Source organism: Coturnix japonica, chromosome 1 (genome assembly GCF_001577835.2).
Source record: "Coturnix japonica isolate 7356 chromosome 1, Coturnix japonica 2.1, whole genome shotgun sequence".
Lineage (NCBI taxonomy): Eukaryota > Metazoa > Chordata > Aves > Galliformes > Phasianidae > Coturnix > Coturnix japonica.
This window is the reverse complement of record NC_029516.1, coordinates 62039197-62059291: the sequence shown is the minus strand read 5'-3', so window position 1 is coordinate 62059291 and position 20095 is coordinate 62039197. Positions and strand designations below refer to the sequence as shown.

The 20095-nt window shown below is 39.4% G+C and overlaps 1 protein-coding gene across 2 annotated transcripts in view; it reads right to left on the bottom strand.

Annotated features, from left to right (window-relative positions):
- The window catches only part of RASSF8 (Ras association domain family member 8), a 76686-nt gene that overhangs the window by 45460 nt on the left and 11131 nt on the right, over positions 1-20095 (bottom strand). The window contains exon 1 of one of the 2 annotated variants that reach the window (XM_015869044.2): positions 12809-12919. The exons of the other annotated variant lie outside the window; for it this stretch is intronic. The gene's annotated coding sequence lies outside the window, so the exon portion shown is untranslated. Of the gene's footprint in view, positions 1-12808; positions 12920-20095 lie in introns of those variants that run through there. 2 annotated transcript variants of the gene reach the window in all.

Genomic DNA, 20095 nt, shown 5'->3' with positions numbered 1-20095 from the left:
AAATTATCCATCAGCAACTATATAATGACCTACATAAAAATAAATCTGAGATTGCTGCATAGCTCCATTACATGACCCTAAGACCTTCTCTCCTTTCGTGCAATTCAAATTGGAAGAATATCACCATAATAGCACAGAAATCAGCAATTCTTTTACATGCCAGCATATTTCTTTTCTTAAGACAGCATGAACTGCAGCATTACACTTACAGATAGGAGACCTGCTTTTGATTGTTTCCTGCAGGAAAAATTACTTTTTTATTGACTTTTTCCAAGTGGGTCCATGAAAACCTAATGAGGTTTAACAACACCAAGTGCAAGGTGCTACACTTGGGTTGGGGTAATCCCAGGTATTTATACAAACTAAGGGAAGATCTCCTTGAGAGCAGACCCACAGAGAAGGACTTGGGGGTCATGTTGGAAGAGTAGCTGGACATGAACCAGCAGTGTGTGCTTGCAGCATGGAAGGCCAACTGTGTTCTGGGCTGCATTAAGAAAGGGGTGGCCAGCAGGGAGAGGGAGGCGATTGTCCCCCTCTACTCAGCTCCTGTGACACCCTATCTGGAATACTGTGTCCAGGCCTGGGGCCTTCAGTACGGGAAGGATGTGAAGCTCTTGGAGCAGGTCCAGAGGAGGACCACTAAGACAATCAGAGGGCTGGGCTTGGTTAGCTTGGAAAAGAAAAGGCTCTGGGGAAACTCATTGTGGCCTTCCAGTACTTGAAGGGAGTGTATAAACAGGAGGGGGAATGGCTGTTTACAATGGTAGACAGCAACAGGACAAAGGGAAATGGTTTTAAACTGAGACAGGGGAGGGGTTCAGGTTCGATATTAGGAGGAAGTTTTCCATTCAGAAGGTGGTGACGCACTGGAACAGGCTGCCCAAGGAGGTTGTGGATGCCCCATGCCTGGAGGCATTCAAGGCCAGGCTGGATGTGGCTTTGCAAATCAGGGCCATTCTTTTCTGCTTCCACGGCATCATTCTGTATTTGTCTTGTTTTTATAGGAACAGTGAAGTCAAGTGGTTCCCAAAATCCACATCAGAAAGATGGAAGATATCACAGCAGTCACTACAAATTATTTGTAAACTTAAATCAGATTGGTTTAGGAATTAACCAAAGCCAACTGAAAAAAATCTAGTTTGACATCATTTCTGTCTCCAACACAGGCAGGAATACTATGTCACTGTATTTTTTTCTTTCAAAAGCATTAACTGGAAACGTTATCATGCAAAAAAGTGATTCCTCACAGGGTTTAAGGGTTACCTTAAGCTAACTTTTAAATGCAGTTCTACCTTACTCCCAGTAATTCCCAGATTTCCATCTTTTTTTAATTACATAGGGAAAAACTGAAACACAGAAGACTGTGTAAGTAGCAGCAAAACTGCCAGCAGATAGAAAAACTGCTTGTTTTCTAAGGGCCTAGAACAGTTCATTTTGTGATTTCCATCTTGCATGCAGCGCATTTCAATCTCCGCATGTGATTCAAATGCATATAGTTCCATAAACACTCTGAAGTAGAAGTCAGTTCTGCAGTCAAAAATTGTACTTTCCATCTCTTCTTAACTGATGTGGCCGCCCTCAATTTATAGCGAGCTGAGTCAGAAATCAAATCCAGACTTAAAAGAATCAAAACCTTACATACTAATAGCGCAGCATAACACATGCACCAATGAAACTATAGCGCAAGCAGTTTCATATGGCTCACTAGAGCTAAAACGGTACAAAGGATCGGTGAATTCCTCCCTGCACACATCAACGCTTGTCTACAAAGAAAGGATTACACACTGAGACAAAATTTCCAGTCATACAGGACACCAGAAAGCCTGCCCCTTGTTCGCTTTTCTGCAGGTAAGGCCAAGTTACAGTGCAGAAGGGTCAAAGAGACTTGGCACACTTTCACCAGCACATTATAGGTCATTATTTCAAGTATTGGAAAAAAAAAAAAAAATAAAAAGCACCTCACTAATTTAGATTTTATAGTGATGTATAAAAAAAGTAGAAGGCAACAGTCTGAGAAAACTTGTGCTCGCAAATAGCCACCTTCTATTAAATGAACTTCAGATATCTATAATTGAAAGCACACACTGAATAATAAAAGGTGAAAGTACTGAAATACAGCTGTTAGGCATTTCATTGGTTATAAAACCAGTCACAGATGGCAGCTGCAAAGAGGAACACTGGGCCTGAAATCTTGTAGATTTGAAGCTGTTTGTAAGCACTTGTTCTTGTTGATAAGGAGCGCCCTCCATCAGATCTTCAGCCAACCTCTGCTCTCCCTCCCCTTCAAGTATTTGAAGAAATGTTAGTGAGATCATTATGTTTAATTGTCTCTAATCTAATAAACATTACATAGTAGCAGTAGCTGCTAATATCAGATGTTTGTTTCATTCTTTGGAGCATTCATTTCTTCATTACGCAGTCAGCAGAAAGCATTGACTACAACTTTTCCTTACCTTGCAATTAGCAATGAGGTGATGGAAGAAACACAAAGTTGACTTTTCCTGGTTTTGCTGCAATCCTCAGCAAGAATTTTTAATCAATTGTCTGGAAGTAATCTTTTCAGTGGAATGAATTTCATGGATGTTTGGATCTTGCATAGGTGTATGTGTAAGACAGATGCAGGAGATGTAGAAAAATTTCTCTATATATCACAAGCCATTACCTCCACCTCAAACAGCAGTAAGCAAAGCTATAGCATCTGTCTCAGCAAAGAGATTTACTTAAGAGAAACCGTGTAGAAAGCAATTAGACTCCCACGGTTTCAGAAGTAATAATGATCTCCTGTTAGACATTGACTAGTAGTTAATTATCATCTAGTAGAACTAAGACCAGCTTTAAAGAAATGGCCAATCAGTGGACTACACCACTGAAGACTTGGAAATTTACAGTTTATTTGATAGTTTTGCTTTACCAACTACAGAACTTAATTTGTGTCAATGGCAACATAATTCTATATTTAAAAGGATGCTACATGTTTCCTGATAAGTATAACATGCCTGAAAAATAAAACCAAACCAGGCTGGTTGGTTACAAGTGACAGCAGCAGCCTGCACCATCATCAAAACTGCAGAATTCTCACTCTCGCAGAAGATCAGGAACAGGGATCTGGTCAGCCTCTTCACATCTCAAACCACCATGGTTGTTAAATGAAAATAATTCCAGCTATAAAAAAAATAACACCAATGCACTGCCCAGGGAGGTGGTGGAGTCACTGACCATGGGAGTGTTCAAGAAACGCTTGGATGTGGTGTTGAGGAATATGATTTAGCCAGGAAGTATTGGTAATGGTTGGACTAGATGATCTTCTAGGTCTTTTCCAACCTTGATAATTCTGTGATACTTTTATCTGTTATTTCAGCTTGTTTTGCTCATTGCAACAGGATCTGAATCCTGCTTTTGAACTCTGAAGGGACACTTTCACTTGGCTTATGTTGGGCACTTAAAATTAAGTAATGTTTGTCTCCTACGGAAGTAAATAAATTATTGTTCAGTGAAGGAAAGGCATTTGGAATCTAGGTGGTGACTTCTATTTTGGCCTGACTGGAGGCAATGTGAGGACTACATATGACAACTAGAACCTCACTGTGTACCCCTTTCTGCTTCCCCATCAAAGAATGTTTCTTGGCTTGAAATGTTGATGAAGACAAGGCCTTGGAGTTAAGAAGGCAGCTGTCTCTCCTTCTGGAGTTCTAATTTTTGAGAAGACAGACTATTCTAAGCTTTTTTTAATCTTTATTTTAATTTGGGTACATATTTCTCAATATTTCTCTACTGCTTTAGAAAGAAGGCAGAAAGAACGTGTGTGTGCACAGTCACTACTGCACACAAGATGCTGGTCTTAAAATAATTTAACTGAGGTCACAAGCAGTAATTTCTGACAAAGTTAATTTGCAACAGATAATAGCAATGGCATTTCAGTCATTTCAACTCTCCCCGGCCTAAAGTTTCCAAAACAAAACAAGGAAGGAGCTCTACTTTAAACACCTACTGCTTACATATGATCGTATATTCAACTACCTTAGTATCCCACCTCAGTCAATAGCCAGAGTAAAGCTCCCAGGTTCACTTAAGCACTGTGAAAGGAGTTCAACCACAAGCAATTTTACAATGGAAGCACAGTTTGAACTCCATAAACACTGGACAAGATTTCTTTGGACATCTTTCATTAAAAAGGCAGATTAGGAGTTACAAGCTCACATTCAAAGACTTAAGACACCTGAAAACTTGAGGTGTTTTAACTCACTACACATCACGACAAACACCAAGCTTAAGGAGGCAGAGCATTAACGAGCTTGGAGTTACCAGTCTTGGCCCATTAGTTTAAAACTCAAGAGAAGACACTTCCACTGAAGCATTTTAATATGAATGAAGAATTGGTAAGAGGTGGTACAAAGTTACCACAGCTGAGCAGCTGCACCTTAGTTTGTTACTGTAACTCAGTGTCACAGTCCTCTCAGTCTCCTGAGCCTCTTCAGATGCTATGGAGAACGCAATAAGACAGCTACTCCACTCCGGCCCTCCAAGAAGGTAACATCTCTGGTTGGAGGCTATTTTACTACCTCTGCTGCATTCTCCTATACTGCTGTTGTTCCCCCTGCTCCAAGCAGGCTTTTGTACATCACTCAGATTCCCTTCCTCCAAAGTGAAAGCAGTTTCTATTGCTGTAAAAGATACAAGAAGCAGTACTGACAGCATTTCCAAGAATACCTATAGTTGCCCCACATTACTGATGTACCATGGTCTAACTGGAAATTGCTTTTATTTCACATCTTCACTTATTTTCATCATCATTTGCACAGATGAATCAATCATAAAGTTTCGCTGTACTTTTACAGTCCCCCTGATTTTAGATGAAGGATCTCCAGTAGCTGTGATGAAAAGAAAGAAGGTTTTTACATTTACTCAGACACTGGACATCAGCTTGCTCAGTTCCTTCTTTCCTTCTGTCTCCCACTAATTCCCATGGTGACATAAGAGAATTCCACCCTCAAAAAAGAGACCAGCGCAAAGCACTAATTATCACTTTTATAGCATTCACTCCCAAACCAAGCAGGAAGCTCTAACTCCCACAAGGAACCTCAATAACACCCTTATAAGATGCAACTTTTCACATACTAGGTCCTTATGGAGATGCTACACAGACACATACAGTTCTACAGGGAAGAACATAGAGTAAAAATTGATACCGCTTCCTTTTGAAATAAACATTCTATGAAAAAACATAACTACAGTTATGCCATTCATATTAACTATTACGTGAAGAATATATATTAGACTCAATTTAAAACTAAGCTAAATAAGTATACAATCTAAAATGTAAGGTGGATTTCCGCAATGGCACCAACAGCATGCATTAAAACTTCCCTATTTTTAGCATCAGAGTCCTAGTGAAACTATTGCTGAATACATCAGTTTTAGAGCCATGTTCCAGAGATGAGCTACAAGGGCAGCAACACTACTCAGTAATCTTAATTTCTAAGCAGACACCCTGTGCTAAAGGAAATGGATTCAAAGTGTTCAGTAAGAGAAGTATTCATGGGAAATATTCAGAACTTAAACTGGGGGGAAAACAAGCAAAGTTAAAGACCACCAGCTTTCAAACACACGCCACACAGAATTTAAGTGCTACTGCATTCACTGCTTAAAGCACAGCCTCTTAGTAGCATTTAGATAAGGAAGCTGATACAATTAAGCTGATATACAGTTTCTGTAAAACTGCACTTTAACAGCTGAGGTATCTCCTCACACAACTGATGTTGGTGCGAAGTGCAGACAACAGAAGCCAGCTTTTCCTCAGACTGGTGCTCAGCAGGCAGGTGCAAGAGCCAAGTGCCAACAGGCACTGCCTGTGACAACTTTCCTGCTCTAGCCAGGAATGCATAACTGAAATAGCAAAGCATTACAAATCTGGAACAGTTTTCTCAGTAGGAAAAAGAGCTGCTTCTGACATTTAGGTCTCCAACAGGCATCAAGAGCCTAATCTCCCTAAGCACTGAATGTATGCTCACACTTACCATGCCTTATTCACCAGAAGGGGCTGTGTGCAACCAGCCCAGCCAATAGCACCAAGAAACATAATATTTCTGGTTTAAACAGAAACATTATCAGAGGAGCAAAGAGAGTTTAAGTAGTCCATGTCTTTAGAGGAGATAGCTAAATGGACAAAGACAGTGAGCCACAAGAGTTACTTATACATGCACAACTGAGAAAGAAACATCTACCATCACACCCTCATTAGCCACTCTAATTTTTCTCAGATGTGCGTTAATCAGATGATCCTTTTGTAGTTGTTTTTTGTTTGTTTTTTCATTTTATAAATCTTATTTCTCTACTCCAATTATCCATCCTTCTTGCAAGAAATCTACCTGAGACTAATCTGGAAAAAGCTAAGAAAGCACGTACCTTGCATTAGACCTAATTCCCCATACGAGAGTCATTAATACATTTTGTAAATAATTGCTTGATGATCCTTAAATTTACTGACACAAAACATTTTTAGGATGAAAGACAAACCATTGGTTCAGTCACCCCCAGAATAACTCTTCATAAAGGATTAACAGTATAGGTAATGTATGTGCACTGATTTATGTTCACACACACAAAGGAAAAAGCCACTACATATATTCTTAGTGCTTGATTCTGGGAATAAAAACTGACAAATACATTTTGAAAGTGAAGTCTCCCAAGTAAACAAAGCTGCAGTGTTAAGTAGTTCTTAATGCTACGTAACTGTTAATAAACTAGTTTAAACACAATGAAATCAGAATCAGCATTCTCCTGGCAGTTTGCCTTTAACATGTCAACAATTATTTCATTACTGCACTAGTAGTCAGCGACTGCAAGCACATAACAATCCAGCCAAAAGTTTACTCTCTTTCAGATTTGATTCTTGCCCAACATTTATTGAAATCGGCTTAGGCTACTTGACTTTTAACATGATAAAAGTATGGCTGCAATCACTCGACTCTAATGTACGTCATCCATTGGATGTTACTGCATAACTGAACTATACATCTCATTTTGTGCGCACAAGCACTCTGCAACATTCAGTACTGTAGCATCTATATTCTACAAGAGCTCTTCATCACAACAGCAAGTTAGCATAGATTAAATATAAAGCGTAGACAGCAGCCTCACAGGAAAACCTCAAAGACGAGGCATACCCACACTATCACTCCCACTTGCAAATACTTGCTTTCACACCATCATCTAGAATTAATTCATCAAGATGAAACGGTGTATTCAGAAGAGAAATCTCATGAGCGTATTTTAATGTAACAACAAACCCCAAAATCAGCGTGAACACAGAGTTCTAAGAGTTTCCTCACACGTAGAGATGAGCATTTTAAAAATGCTCTCTTTTAAAAATGCAGCAAAAATACATACCTACAAAGCACCACTGGAAAATAATCTGAGAACCCTGCAATGCTCTGGTGGAAGTCCTATAAGTAGGAAAATACAAGGAAGTGCTACTATAACTGGGGAGTTGAATATGAACCAATCTGGAGAATGCAACTTAAGCATTCATCACAACATGTCTCAGTTCTGGTGTTTTCAAGTGTCTTGACACAGATCCCCATGAATACCAAAACTGCAGAGCATTTCATTCTTCACTCTGAGTTGCCTTTCACAGGGCAGCAAGGAACAGTGATTCATCAAGCCCATACAAAAGAGCTGTCTTTGACATGCATACATATCACTCCCCATAGATAACCTCCATTCTGGAATGCCTTTTACAAAACAAATTATTAAACCCCAAGCTGCATTCAAAAAGCTGTGCTGCATGTAGATGTACAGTTTGTCACTCTGACATGTTTGTTAAATACTGGTCACGGCACAAATATTAAAGGTGCATCTACTGGTATCCTGTAGTCAAAATGACTCATTGAATAAACTACAAATTAGGAGCACAGCATGGCGAGATTAAATTTTAAAGGCAATTTTACATTTTGATTACAAAGCCAAGATTTGGTCATTATCATTTACCCAGGTTTAAAGTCTTACTTTTGCTTTAGGATGTGAGGATAGATAAAATATCTTATTTCCATTTGCAGCAAAAAGAAATAATCCACACGCAGTTCACTGCTTACATCAGAGACACAAAAAAATGAGTCTTTCCTTGGAAGTACAGAACCGATGCTTGCTGGTCCTTGTTGTACTGCACCAAATGAAAGTGAATGCAGATCACGACACAAGGCTAGTTGCAATACAGATAAAGAGAGAAAAATCTCAGAAACACAACTTGGGGCATGTAGGATGATAACCTTAGCCAGCCACATGGACTACGTACACATTACCTAAAATATATCTGCCACAGAGAAGTAATATTTTGTCTGCAAGGAATGGGTGGGAAACCCATCAGGTTATTGATCCTGTTCGTAAGCCAATCATAATTACTGTTCTAAGGCCTTCAGAATTAGCATCTTACACGTATTAGTAGATAAACTAGCCAAAAGATATTTCCACTCGAAGGTTTTATCATTTGCTTACATTTAAAACATAAGATTTAGAGCTAAGTCACTAAAACAGAAAGAGTTGTGTTTGTTTTTTGTTGTTTTTTTTTTTAAACCAAGGCATGGATACTTTGGTGTTATCATCTTCATCAAGGATATTTTCATGTGTCCAAGAGAAACAAGACATGAAAGGGCTTTTTAATTTCATCCACTTTCACTGATAGCATAGCATACGAGGTCTTCATACAAAGCAGCATCAGTTCTAGTCAACTTTGCATCTACATTAAAGATAGAATGGCCAAATATGAAAGGCCCAGAGCAGCTTGAGTGCTTTCCTTTGCATTCAGCTGTGTAACAGCACAAGACTATGGACTGCTGCTATTTGTTTCTGAACAAACTTTCTGGTTTCTGGTTCATGAAGGGCAGGTCCTGTTTGACCAACCTTATCTTCTTTTATGATCTAGTGACCCATCTGCTGGATGAGGGAAAGATTGTTGATGTGGTCTACCTAGACTTCAGCAAAACCTTCGACACTGTCTCCCACAGTATTCTATTCTCACGCAGAAGCTGGCAGCCCACGGATTGGATGGGAACACTCTTGGCTGGATAAGGAGCTGGCTGGAGGGCTGGGCTCAGAGAGTGGTGGTAAATGGAGTTAAATCCAGCTGGTGACCGGTCACGAGTGGTGTTCCCCAGAGGTCGGTGCTGGGGCCTGTCCTCTTCAGTATCTTTACTGATGACCTGGATGAGGGCATTTGAGTGCACCCTCAGTAAGTTTGCAGATGACACCAAATTGGCAGGGAGTGCGGATCTGCCTGAGGGTAGAGAGGCCCTTCAGAGGGATCTGGATAGGCTGGAGAGCTGGGCTGAAGTCAATGGGATGAGGTTCAACAAGACCAAATGCCGAGTCCTGCACTTTGGCCACAACAACCCCAGGCAGCGCTACAGGGTTGGGGTGGAGTGGCTGGAGGACTTTGTGGAAGAAACGGACCTGGGGATACAGATTGATGCTTGGCTGAATATGAGTCGACAGTGTGCCTGGGTAGCCAAGAAGGCCAATGGCATACTGGCCTGCATCAAAAACAGTGTTACTAGCAGGAACAGGGAGGCCGCACCTCAAGTACTGTGTTCAGTTTTGGGCCCCTCACTGCAAGAAAGACACTGAGGCCCTGGAATGCATTCAGAGGAGGGCTACAAAGCTGGTGAGGGGTCTGGAGCACAGGACTTATGAGGAACAGCTGAGGGAGCTGGGATTGTTCAGCCTGGAGAAGAGGAGGCTCAGGGGAGACCTTATTGCTCTCTATAACTTCCTGAAGGGAGGTTGTAGTGAGCTGGGGGTTGGCCTTTTCTCTCATGTAAACACTGATAGAACTAGAGGCAATGGTTCCAAGCTGCGCCAGGGCAGATTCAGGCTGGACATTAGGAAGTATTACTTCTCGGAAAGGGTAGTCAGGCACTGGAATGCACTGCCCAGGGAGGTGGTGGAGTCACCGACCATGGGAGTGTTCAAGAAACGTTTGGATGTTGTGTTGGGGGATATGATTTAACTGGGTACTATTGGTGATGGTTGGACTGGATGATCTTCTAGGTCTTTTCCAATCTTGATAATTCTGTGATTCTGCACTTGTAGTTCTTGACAAATACTACATCTGGGGAAAATACATATATTCCTAGTACCAATTAGGTTATCTCTTAATGCAATTAAAAGCCATTTGACCAGGACTGAGAACATACTGGATAATGCATCAGGCCACTCTTCACAGTAATGCAATTACAATACAACTCCTTAAGCCTTCTAAAAATAAGTAGCATAATTCAAGTAGAGTGACTATTGGTAAGCAAATTATATCCAATAATGACATGGATGAGAATCATAGCTTTTAGATTCTGAGTGGAAAAGACAGCTATTTGCAGGCACCAAGAAGTGACTAACAGCATCAGAAACCTTATTACAGTGCCTAAGACATACTACACAGGCATAGAATAAAAGAGATTCGGCATTTCTGTATTTCAGACGTTGTTCACCTGCATCTTTTCCAAACACATCTGCTTTCCAAACACTGAGAACATATAAATAACAATCTCACATTTACACCACCTGTTCTGCTCACACTGTGTGATCATCTTTTTCTGGTCCATTTTCAGTGAGAAGCACGTAAGATTATTGCTATTTGTGACAGAAACATTGCAAGATTTTCCATCAGTTACAATACATTTCCATCATACTCTACTTCTATGCAATTGCACTCTTCCATTGTTACTGAATTTATTTATTTGTTCTTCAGTCTGTAATCTACTGTAAGTGAAAAAATTTAAGTCAACACAAAAGAACTGAATGCCACAGGGATAATACAAGCAGATGAACAACAATTCCGTAGCTGAGTAATTGTCTGACATGGCACACATCCTGACTTGTCCCAGTAAATAGCTGCTAAACAGGAAGATAAGTTATGTTTAAGCCTTCTTAAGTTTTCACACCTCAAGATCCATTTGAATTCATTCAGAGCAAGAGCAGGAGCTGTGTCCTACAGCATTTTAAGGATTAAAGGATTACCTACTGTTTTGGCATTTAATTGCAGATAGTTAGAGAGCACATTTGTCAAAAGAAAATGTACCTTGTATATGTTCCTCAAAGTTTGTAAAGCTTTTAGACTTACTGACTGCTAGAACAGAAAAGTCATCATTACATTATTTGATTTCATTTGTGAAAGATGCTGAAGATACTGACATGTTTCTACTTGCTACAATCTACAGGCAAGATTTCCTGGCTACATTAATGACGTAATTATTCATTTATGGTCATTTTTGGCTCTTTCTTCCCCAACTCTTTGCTTAAGTTTTAAGAGAAATGAACACCATCAGTCCTGCTACCAGGTCCCATTCAGAGTTTAGATCTACTTTGGCAAATTCCAACTGAAATTCAGCCAGTGCAGAGAAAGAAAACTCAATATTCCAGAGTAATTTTGGACCCCTCTACCTCAAGCAACAACACACAAGATCCTCACAGCTGTGAAGTTCCATGTTCCCAAGACAGCTCACCTTAAGCCCATTATACTACACCTAAATAAACATGCTGAAAACTAGAATCAAAAAGGTATCAATGCAGGGAGACACCTTTCCAGAAGACTTCAGATCATACGAGAAGACTATCTCCAGATCAGCTGGTTCTCCATTTACACTGCTTGTAAGATTTAGTTTATTGACCTCATGCTTATAGAGGAAAACAAGAATGAACTGATACTTTCATTGGATGAGAGAAATCCTGAAGTGTACGAAGCTGATCTATGTTCTTGGTTGCAAACAGCTTAAATATTTAAGACACCTCTGCTAAGATCCCAGGTACTGTTTCAGAACCACTTTGTGTGCAAGTTTTTGCTTTTTTTTTTTTTTGAGATAAAGATGACATCATGCTACAGATGACTTACAAAGCTGTCAACAATATATATATATATATATTTATATTTACAGTAGGGCTATTTACCCATCAAAACAATCTTATATTCTTTTCAAGCCTCCCTCAATAATCTGAGAGGAGTTCTTTGCAGAACCTTGCTTCTACTCAGCCATCCAGCACAGCCTGCATTACAGCTGTGCTCAAAGAAGACATCACCTGCACAGAAGGCCATCTATGCTGAACAACTGGTGGCAGGATATTTAAGCCTGAATTAACTGCCCACATGATCTAAACAGCCAAAGAGTTAACAGAAGCAGGGATTATTTTCTTTGTATCTCATTTGTGTTTGTGGGTTTGTTTTAACACTACTGTTCTACAAAAGAAAGAATAAGCCACCACACTTCTGGCTGTAAGTCTCTGGTATAACGCTGTTTCTACACACACTCAATATGCTTTTACTGTGTTGAGCTCTTGTACAATAAAGTGAATGGTACAAGTTACAGAAATACAGAAGTGTTTTCACTTGAATAGTAATTCCAACAATTTTACTGCTGCCAAAAGCAGCTCTGAGCAGAACACTGATAAAGCACGTATAAATCATTGGGGAAAAACAACAACAAAAAAAGTCATTTAACCTGTAAAACCTTCCAGATGAGAAGCTCTAACTCCTCAAAACATACAACACTTAGCCAAGGGACTGCAAGCTTCTTCTACCAGCTCTCATCTTCAATGAAGAATAGTAGTACATACTCTGTGTTCCCCATAATCTTCTCAATAACCTCCACTCCATTTCAAAACCTGAAAAGCCATCAGTTTCTTCAAGGTTTCTTCCAGAAAGTCAGACCTCTGCCTGTTTTCCTCTGGGTCCGACACAGTCATTCTGCTTGTACAAACACCACACAGCCCAGACCTGGAAGTGACACACTGCAGGCAAAAGCACAACCCAAACTCAGATACCTACTGTACAGAGGCAATGCAGAACACGGTGTTGCTGCAGTTAAGTCCCAGGTTCACTCAGACTGCAGACTGCTGATGTCTTCAGGGATAAGCTGCTGCTGGAGCCAATATATTCTAGGGCTGGTGCAAAGCATGGAAAGAAACCTGTGTTACTGCAGGCAGCTGACAGAAGAACTGAAGGGAAGGCAGGCCGAGGACAGATTTGATCCTTCTAGATATACAAAGGTCTGGATTTGCTTCACAACATGTAAAAACTACATCATAATGAAGACCACTCCTCCTATCCTCCAATAACAGGGGGATCTTGTATTACATTAACACTAAGTACATCGTGACAAATCCAAAGTTAGGTAACTTGGCACAAACTCTGAACACTCAGATATTTGACCTATAAGCAGTTAATGTCTCTTCCAGAAACAAAATGCATGAAAGAACTGCCATCATTATTTGCCTCCATAAAAAAAAAAGAAAAATGCACTCTTAATACACTAGCACAACTCCTGATTTTGAAAGGGTTAGCATAAGGGAACAATTTACTCTCCCCAAAGCCAAGAGGCAGCTGAACTTGACAAATGAGAGCACTAGACTTCCTGTTTCCATGGAAATGGAGCTTGGATCAGTACAAACAGATTTCAGAACTTTAAACCAAACCACTCTCCGTCTTACAGGCTCTGCTTCAACATTTGTTCTCCCAATGAATTAATTAAAAAGACATCTGCCATACAGTGCAATCATGAAGTAAGGCATCCTGCCTTATGACCGCTACTTCTCATTTCCAGGTGGACATCCCCTTACAAATCACACACCTCAGTGGTCAACTTTGTGGCAACTATCCCGATACATGGTATAAACAGGACAACACTTCAAAACTGCATTTTAGAGGACAGACAGGTCAATAGCTACACAGTATCAACAAGTACAGAATAATAGCTTTGTAGTCCAGTTCTGAACCACACTAAAATATGAAACAACATAACCACAAGAGAATCGCTGAAAAATTCATTATTACTGTTAAATGCCCCACTAGAGAACCAGAAGAGCACAGCAACACAGGTAGGAGATTATTATTTTAACTGTAAGAATTCCGTGTCATTAAGCAAAAACTCAAAAGGGGTTATTTTATCGCCACTAATTAAGTGTTTCTGCAACAACCACTGCGTAGCACTTCAAGGAATAATTCCAACTTGTTGATTAGAGCTGCAAGATGCTCGCTGGCAGCTAAAACAATTTACCAGTGATACTTATAGCTCCTGTTCCCTGTGTTTGGCAAGAGCATATGAAGAGCCATTTTTGTGTGTGTGCAATATTGACATTGATTTTGCAACTGATGACAACACTCCATCTGCTCTCAGACACTCTGGTGCCTCTGCCAATTTCTTCCCTAACATATTGGTTTCCCCAGGCTTTCCCAAGGTTGCTCTAGTTTGGATTTCTTTTCCCCCTTTTTACCAGGTTTGAAGGAGCTATTTCCAGCTGTGGACTTGCAGTATGAATGTCTAACCCCATGTCATAATCATAGGGATCAGCAGAAATGTAGGTAGTTATTTCAAATGACGCCTCCTTTAAAGATCATGTCCAGAAGTCTGAGTGTATGGTTAATAGCTTCAGAGACATTGATTTCTAAAAGAAAAAGGGGGTTGAGGCCAATTAGGAGATGCAGAATTAAAAGAACCAAATAACTTATTCTTCCAAGAGAAGCAAATATATATATATATATATATATATAGCATTTAGAAGGAAGTGGATTCCTCTCAGACTTCCTTCTATGGGAAATAGTGGGCTACCCTACTAAAATTTGAGATCTTACATTCTCACCCAGCAAGCTCAATTCTACAGCAAAATTTGCCGAATAGACCTGATTGAAGGACTCCGTCTCCACTTGTTTGCCTGACAGCTTAAATATACAGGATTAAACATCAGAAGAGTTAACAAAAGTAACAAATTTCAACTCTTCAAATCTTTACTTTAAAAGCATTTACCAAGCCAGAAGCTCACACAAATAGTTTTACTGCTTTGTTCAGCTTTTATACAATAACCAAGCTATCTTTATGTCATGCATAGGAATTGATAGTACCATATTTTGGCAGACAGAAATATGACAGTTTATTTATTTAGTTGTATGATGTTATAAGATAATCTCCAAAAATTAACGTACAAAATTTTACAGATTTAATACTCAATCCACCATAGAAAAATGGATTGCGAGTTCAGAGCTTCCTGAGAATTGCTAAGTAGGCAGACCTCCTAGCAGCTCATGGAGGAATCATAAGTATTTAAAACCCCAGGGTTGAGATAAGCAGCACTGGTCTGCTCACCCCAGTGTTTCATTTCAAAGTAGGCAAGTAGGTTAGTGTGAAATGGTGTCCCCAACAAATAATCCCAACAGGATGAATACATAAAATAAATGGTTTAATCCCTTTCATATCATTACAGATGTATGTGGATTTATTTACTGTTTGGCTCTGCCCAGAAATAACTTGCATTGGTGGTATGCAGGTTGGATTAGATGATCTAAAGGCTTCCTTGGCTTAATGCTTGTCTCAGATTACTTATCCTATTTGTTGACAACAAAACCTATTTTGTATGAAAAGAACTTGCCTGTAAACATTAAAAAAAATAAAATAAAATAAAAAATAAAAAAAAATTTTCTTCTAACAGTTTGCTTTTTTCCTTCTCATTTCATTGTCTACCTAAATAAAAGAAAAAAAGCAAATCATGGCAGAACAATCAGCTGCCAGCCTTACCCTACTCTGGCCATTTATCCTTCTTATTTTTAAAATTCAGGACCATGGTGACAAGAAAAGCGATGGATTTGGAACAAGCCTTTTCCTTCACAGAGTCCTACAAAATGTAGGCAACTGATTGTTTCAAGTTGCAGGTTCCGAGAGGATCAAAAAGCTGAAAATTCTTGAAACCACCACCAGCCTCTTTTCTCTGAGGCATTAAACTTAGATTCACCTTCGTATGAGGGGAAAAAAAGACCAATTCAGCAACTACATCAAATACAGCAGCTTGTTTTGGCAACCTCATTTTTTAAGGAGATCAGATTTAGCTACTCAGCTTTAATACTCTTGTTTTTTGAATTAACCATCTGTTCTGTAACATCCAGAGACAGACAGACCTAGTAAAGCAGGATGTCAATCTCAGGTCTTGAGGGATAAAACACTTCTGCATACACCACCACCAAGCAAACAGATCTCAATACAATACACAACCTTACCAGCAGGGATCTTACATTGCTGAGTTTTGTACCTAGACCACAACTTCATTTTATCCAACCAGCAAGAGAGAGTCAGCCAACACAATATACATTTTAATCAATTGACCCTAAATGGAAACAACTTGGAAAGGATTTATGACAAAAAGAGCTCCATTTACAGCAGCTTTAGCTCACAGATCCTAATCTAAGAAGATTAGCAAAAAATAATGCGTGCTGTTCCACTGGCGCATGCCAATTGTTACTGTAAAGGAAGTGACAAATTCTTAAGAGAAAAAGCACAGAAGACACTTCATGTACAACGATAGATACTTTCAATGCACAGTACCTGTGACAGCATAGAAGCCTCCTCAGCTGCATCCCTTCAAATACAGAAGCATACAAATGCTGTTATGTCAAGCTACATTAAAAGACAACAGGACTTAATAGGTGTTGCTTGACTAGTGAACTTTAACAAGCACTTAAATCAAGTTGATCCCTCTAAGGGAAGTACACCATCAAAAAGCTATTTCTTTCAGACTACCAACAAGAGCGGTTAAGAGACCGCCAGAGTAGGCCAGCTACAGAAACATTTGACTTGTTCAGAGTTCCCAGATTCTTAAATACTCTTTTCCACCTAAAACCTGCTATTCCAACAGTACATTTCATGCACATTTTCTCCAATACAAAAACACCACATTTGGCAACTGATGTCACTACAGCACGTTCTCCAGAAACTAGCCTGTCCCTCCCTCTGCCACAGTATGATCACAAAGACTTATGGCCCCAGACACTTAACCCTGACCTGCTAGACCTTCTTACAAGAGCCTACACAACTTCCTATAAGACAGCTTTGGTGATGAGCCTGCATATTATTCTGAAGCAAGTACTACCAGTGTACATATTTCAATCCCAAATGAATGCATTGGAACAACACAACCCTATGGTCCCTGGCCATGCTACAATTAATTCTTCTTCACTCATTTATTTTCAACAGGAAAATCTCAATCAAATTTGGCAACACATTGATATGGAACTCCTGTGTTCTCCCATTCCTGCACACAATAACCTATGCTCACTGTATGTCTGCTTCCACAGCACTGATTACTGTATTAGGGAGAAAAAAAATCCCTGGTAGCGACACAGTTCCACTGCAGCACACCTCAGCCAGCAATGACCACTGACTTTGGCATGAGCATAATGTGTATGTATGAATTCCATGCTCAGACTTCAACCACTTCACTTTAGGTGACAGGTTGGTTAGTGAATAAACCAAGAAGCTACCAGTTAAATAAGTCTTTTTATTCTTTCTCACTGCATGATTTCGGTAAATTACTCAAGAAACCATCTGACACTCTGCAGTGACTTCAAATCACCATCTCATTCCAGCTCATACAATAGAAAAGTTATTACCAGAACTGAGAAACACCAGTGCCTACGACCAAACAATCAGCAATAGATACTAGAATACACTGCAATCTAAAATTTCATTTCATGTTGCCCATGTTCAGTATGGGTTCCAATAAATTAATGTTTCATTCACTGATTTGATTAAGAAACACAGGACTTTAAAACTCAGGTGCCTACACATAATTAAACACTAGCTGCTCATATTTACAGCATCAACCCTTAGTCTTGCAGCTGCTGAGCATTTTTAAGTACAAGAGCATTTTGTGAAGTTCTTTTGTATCCTTAGTCCTGATATTTTCCCCCTCTACTTCATCTACTGCTCTTAACTTGTACATTTACTTAATCTGTAAACCAGTATAGTGAAATTGTGAATAATTAACTCACCACCATCACCTGCCTCTCTAGAACTGTACTAACCAGAAAATGGTAATTGAAAGGAAAGTTTCCATCTGAAAGGTACCACCTATTCCACACATCTTACATGAGCTGTGTAAGACTTGTGCATCAATACTGGAATCAAAGGCCTTCCCCCTTCCCCCACACATACACTAATCAAGGGCAGACACAGCATTTGAGACTGATTTTGTTCCTTTCTTACAGATAAATCTGTATTCAGTTCCTTATTATACCTCTCATCATATGAATGTACAAACCAAATTTTGCTAAATCTTTTGTTCGGGGCAAGGTACTTCCTCTTCAAAAATTAATGCATCTTCAATTACAATCTCTCATGTTTGCTAAGTTTATTGCCCTTTTTTAAACTAAAAAAAAAATAAATAAAATCATATGAGGCTTCACCATATTGTACCACCTATGCTAAACTCCCTTAAAGGGCACTCTGAGTTGTTTTTTTTGTTTGTTTCTTAAATCTGCTAAATTAAAGCACAGAAACATTCGATTCTCTAAGAAATCTCAGCCTCCAGAAAGGTGGGAATTGACCTAAGATTTAGAGAAAGGTCTCATCAATTTGCCCCACTCCAGCTTCTTAAATAATCATTCTGCAGTGGCTAGGAAAAAGACATGAAGAACGTCTAGGCTTTGCTCTTCATTAATGCAGAAGAAATGCTGTAAAGGGGGGAAAAAATGTTACTAAGGGCCACCTAGGAGCAAGGATGCATAGTGGTCATATAGTACAATTACCTACTTAAAAAAAAAAAAAAGAAAGAAAGAAAATTAAGGACAACACATCAGGTTGAAAGAACACGTTATGTACTCTGCTTCAGACTCTCAAAGCTTTCAGACTCTCAAAGCAATGCCAGCACTCAACTCAGACCAGATGGCTTTCACCAGCTTGGTCCTGAAAACTGACTCAAGAGATTAAGATGCTTCTCTAGAAAGAAATGCATAGGGTTCCATAGACCTCTGTCTTCCAGAGATTGCTCTCTCAGCCTAGTCCCAAGCCAGTGACAAATCCTGATCTTTCTCTTTATTAAATGCTTTTATTTACACTACACTTCTAGTGAAGTTCAGTGTCATTTAATTACTTTAGTTTTCAGAACATTTAAAGGATTTCCTTAAAGCACAAGAAATACACCATTATTAACACTTAATGCATTTTTAATCAAGTTACATTCACTTAGAAATTAGTCACATTCACTTAGAAATTAGTCACTTTTGAATCTATACAAGCGGAGTTGAAATCTAGTCTGAGATGACAACTACTGTTCCGATTCAGTTTGATAAAGCTACTGGGTTTCTTACAGCCAGGTGCCAGCAAGTAGAAAAAAAATCAACTTCAATTTCACTTCATTACATGTAAGTTTATACTTCCCACCCCCCACCCCCGAGGTGTGAATTGTCACAAATTGCTTTCCCCAATTTGAGAGAGCATTCTAATCTGTTACCACAGAGAAAAGCAAACAAACACACCAAAGCAAACTTGCACAAGTAGTTATTTGTGCCATAATATTTGCTTGTGGATAATGGCATGAACACCTACACCAAGTCACTGTTCACCTCATTCCCTAACACCTGCATTTCTGATGCTGCAAAGGCACTAAGTCAATTAAGGCTGGCACTTAAAAGTAACTCATGTGAAGACCAAAATTTCCACTCTCCAGTAAAGTTTCATTTCTTTTTTAATATATAGAATAAGCTGAGAAAGTAACATTTTTACATGCCTAATAGATCCATGCTTTACGTACATCTGTTTAGTGCAGATAATTTCATATATGTATCCTAGATTTAAGAAACAAAGAAAACAAGTGACCTGAGATTTCTGGGATTTTCAATGATCATTGATCAAAACCTAGCAAATAAAAAGTAAAATAAAAAAGAAAGAAAATAACCAGCATTGTATCCATCTTCGAATGTTAAGCCATGACCACAAGTTCACAGGTCCTTTTTCCAGCCTGCTCTTCAGGACAAGCTGGAAAAGAAGGCAAGCTGGTACCACCCACATAGTTCAACAGCAGCAAAGGCAGTCAGAAATGGAAAGACAGTCAGCATGGAAAGATAGGCTTCTTTCCTAAAGGCTTCCTGCAGCACAGGGGACTGTAAAGACATCCTCATGCTCCCATCAATTGATACTAAGAACAAGCTCCAGTAAACAAATCCAATTTAGGCAGAGAAAAACGTTTTACTCACTTCACACAGATGATTCGTCCTCAAAAAAATCTTCCAAGCAACTCATTCTGCAGAAGCTTATGAAGAAATTCACCATCTACCTTCACAGCTCTCAAAGGT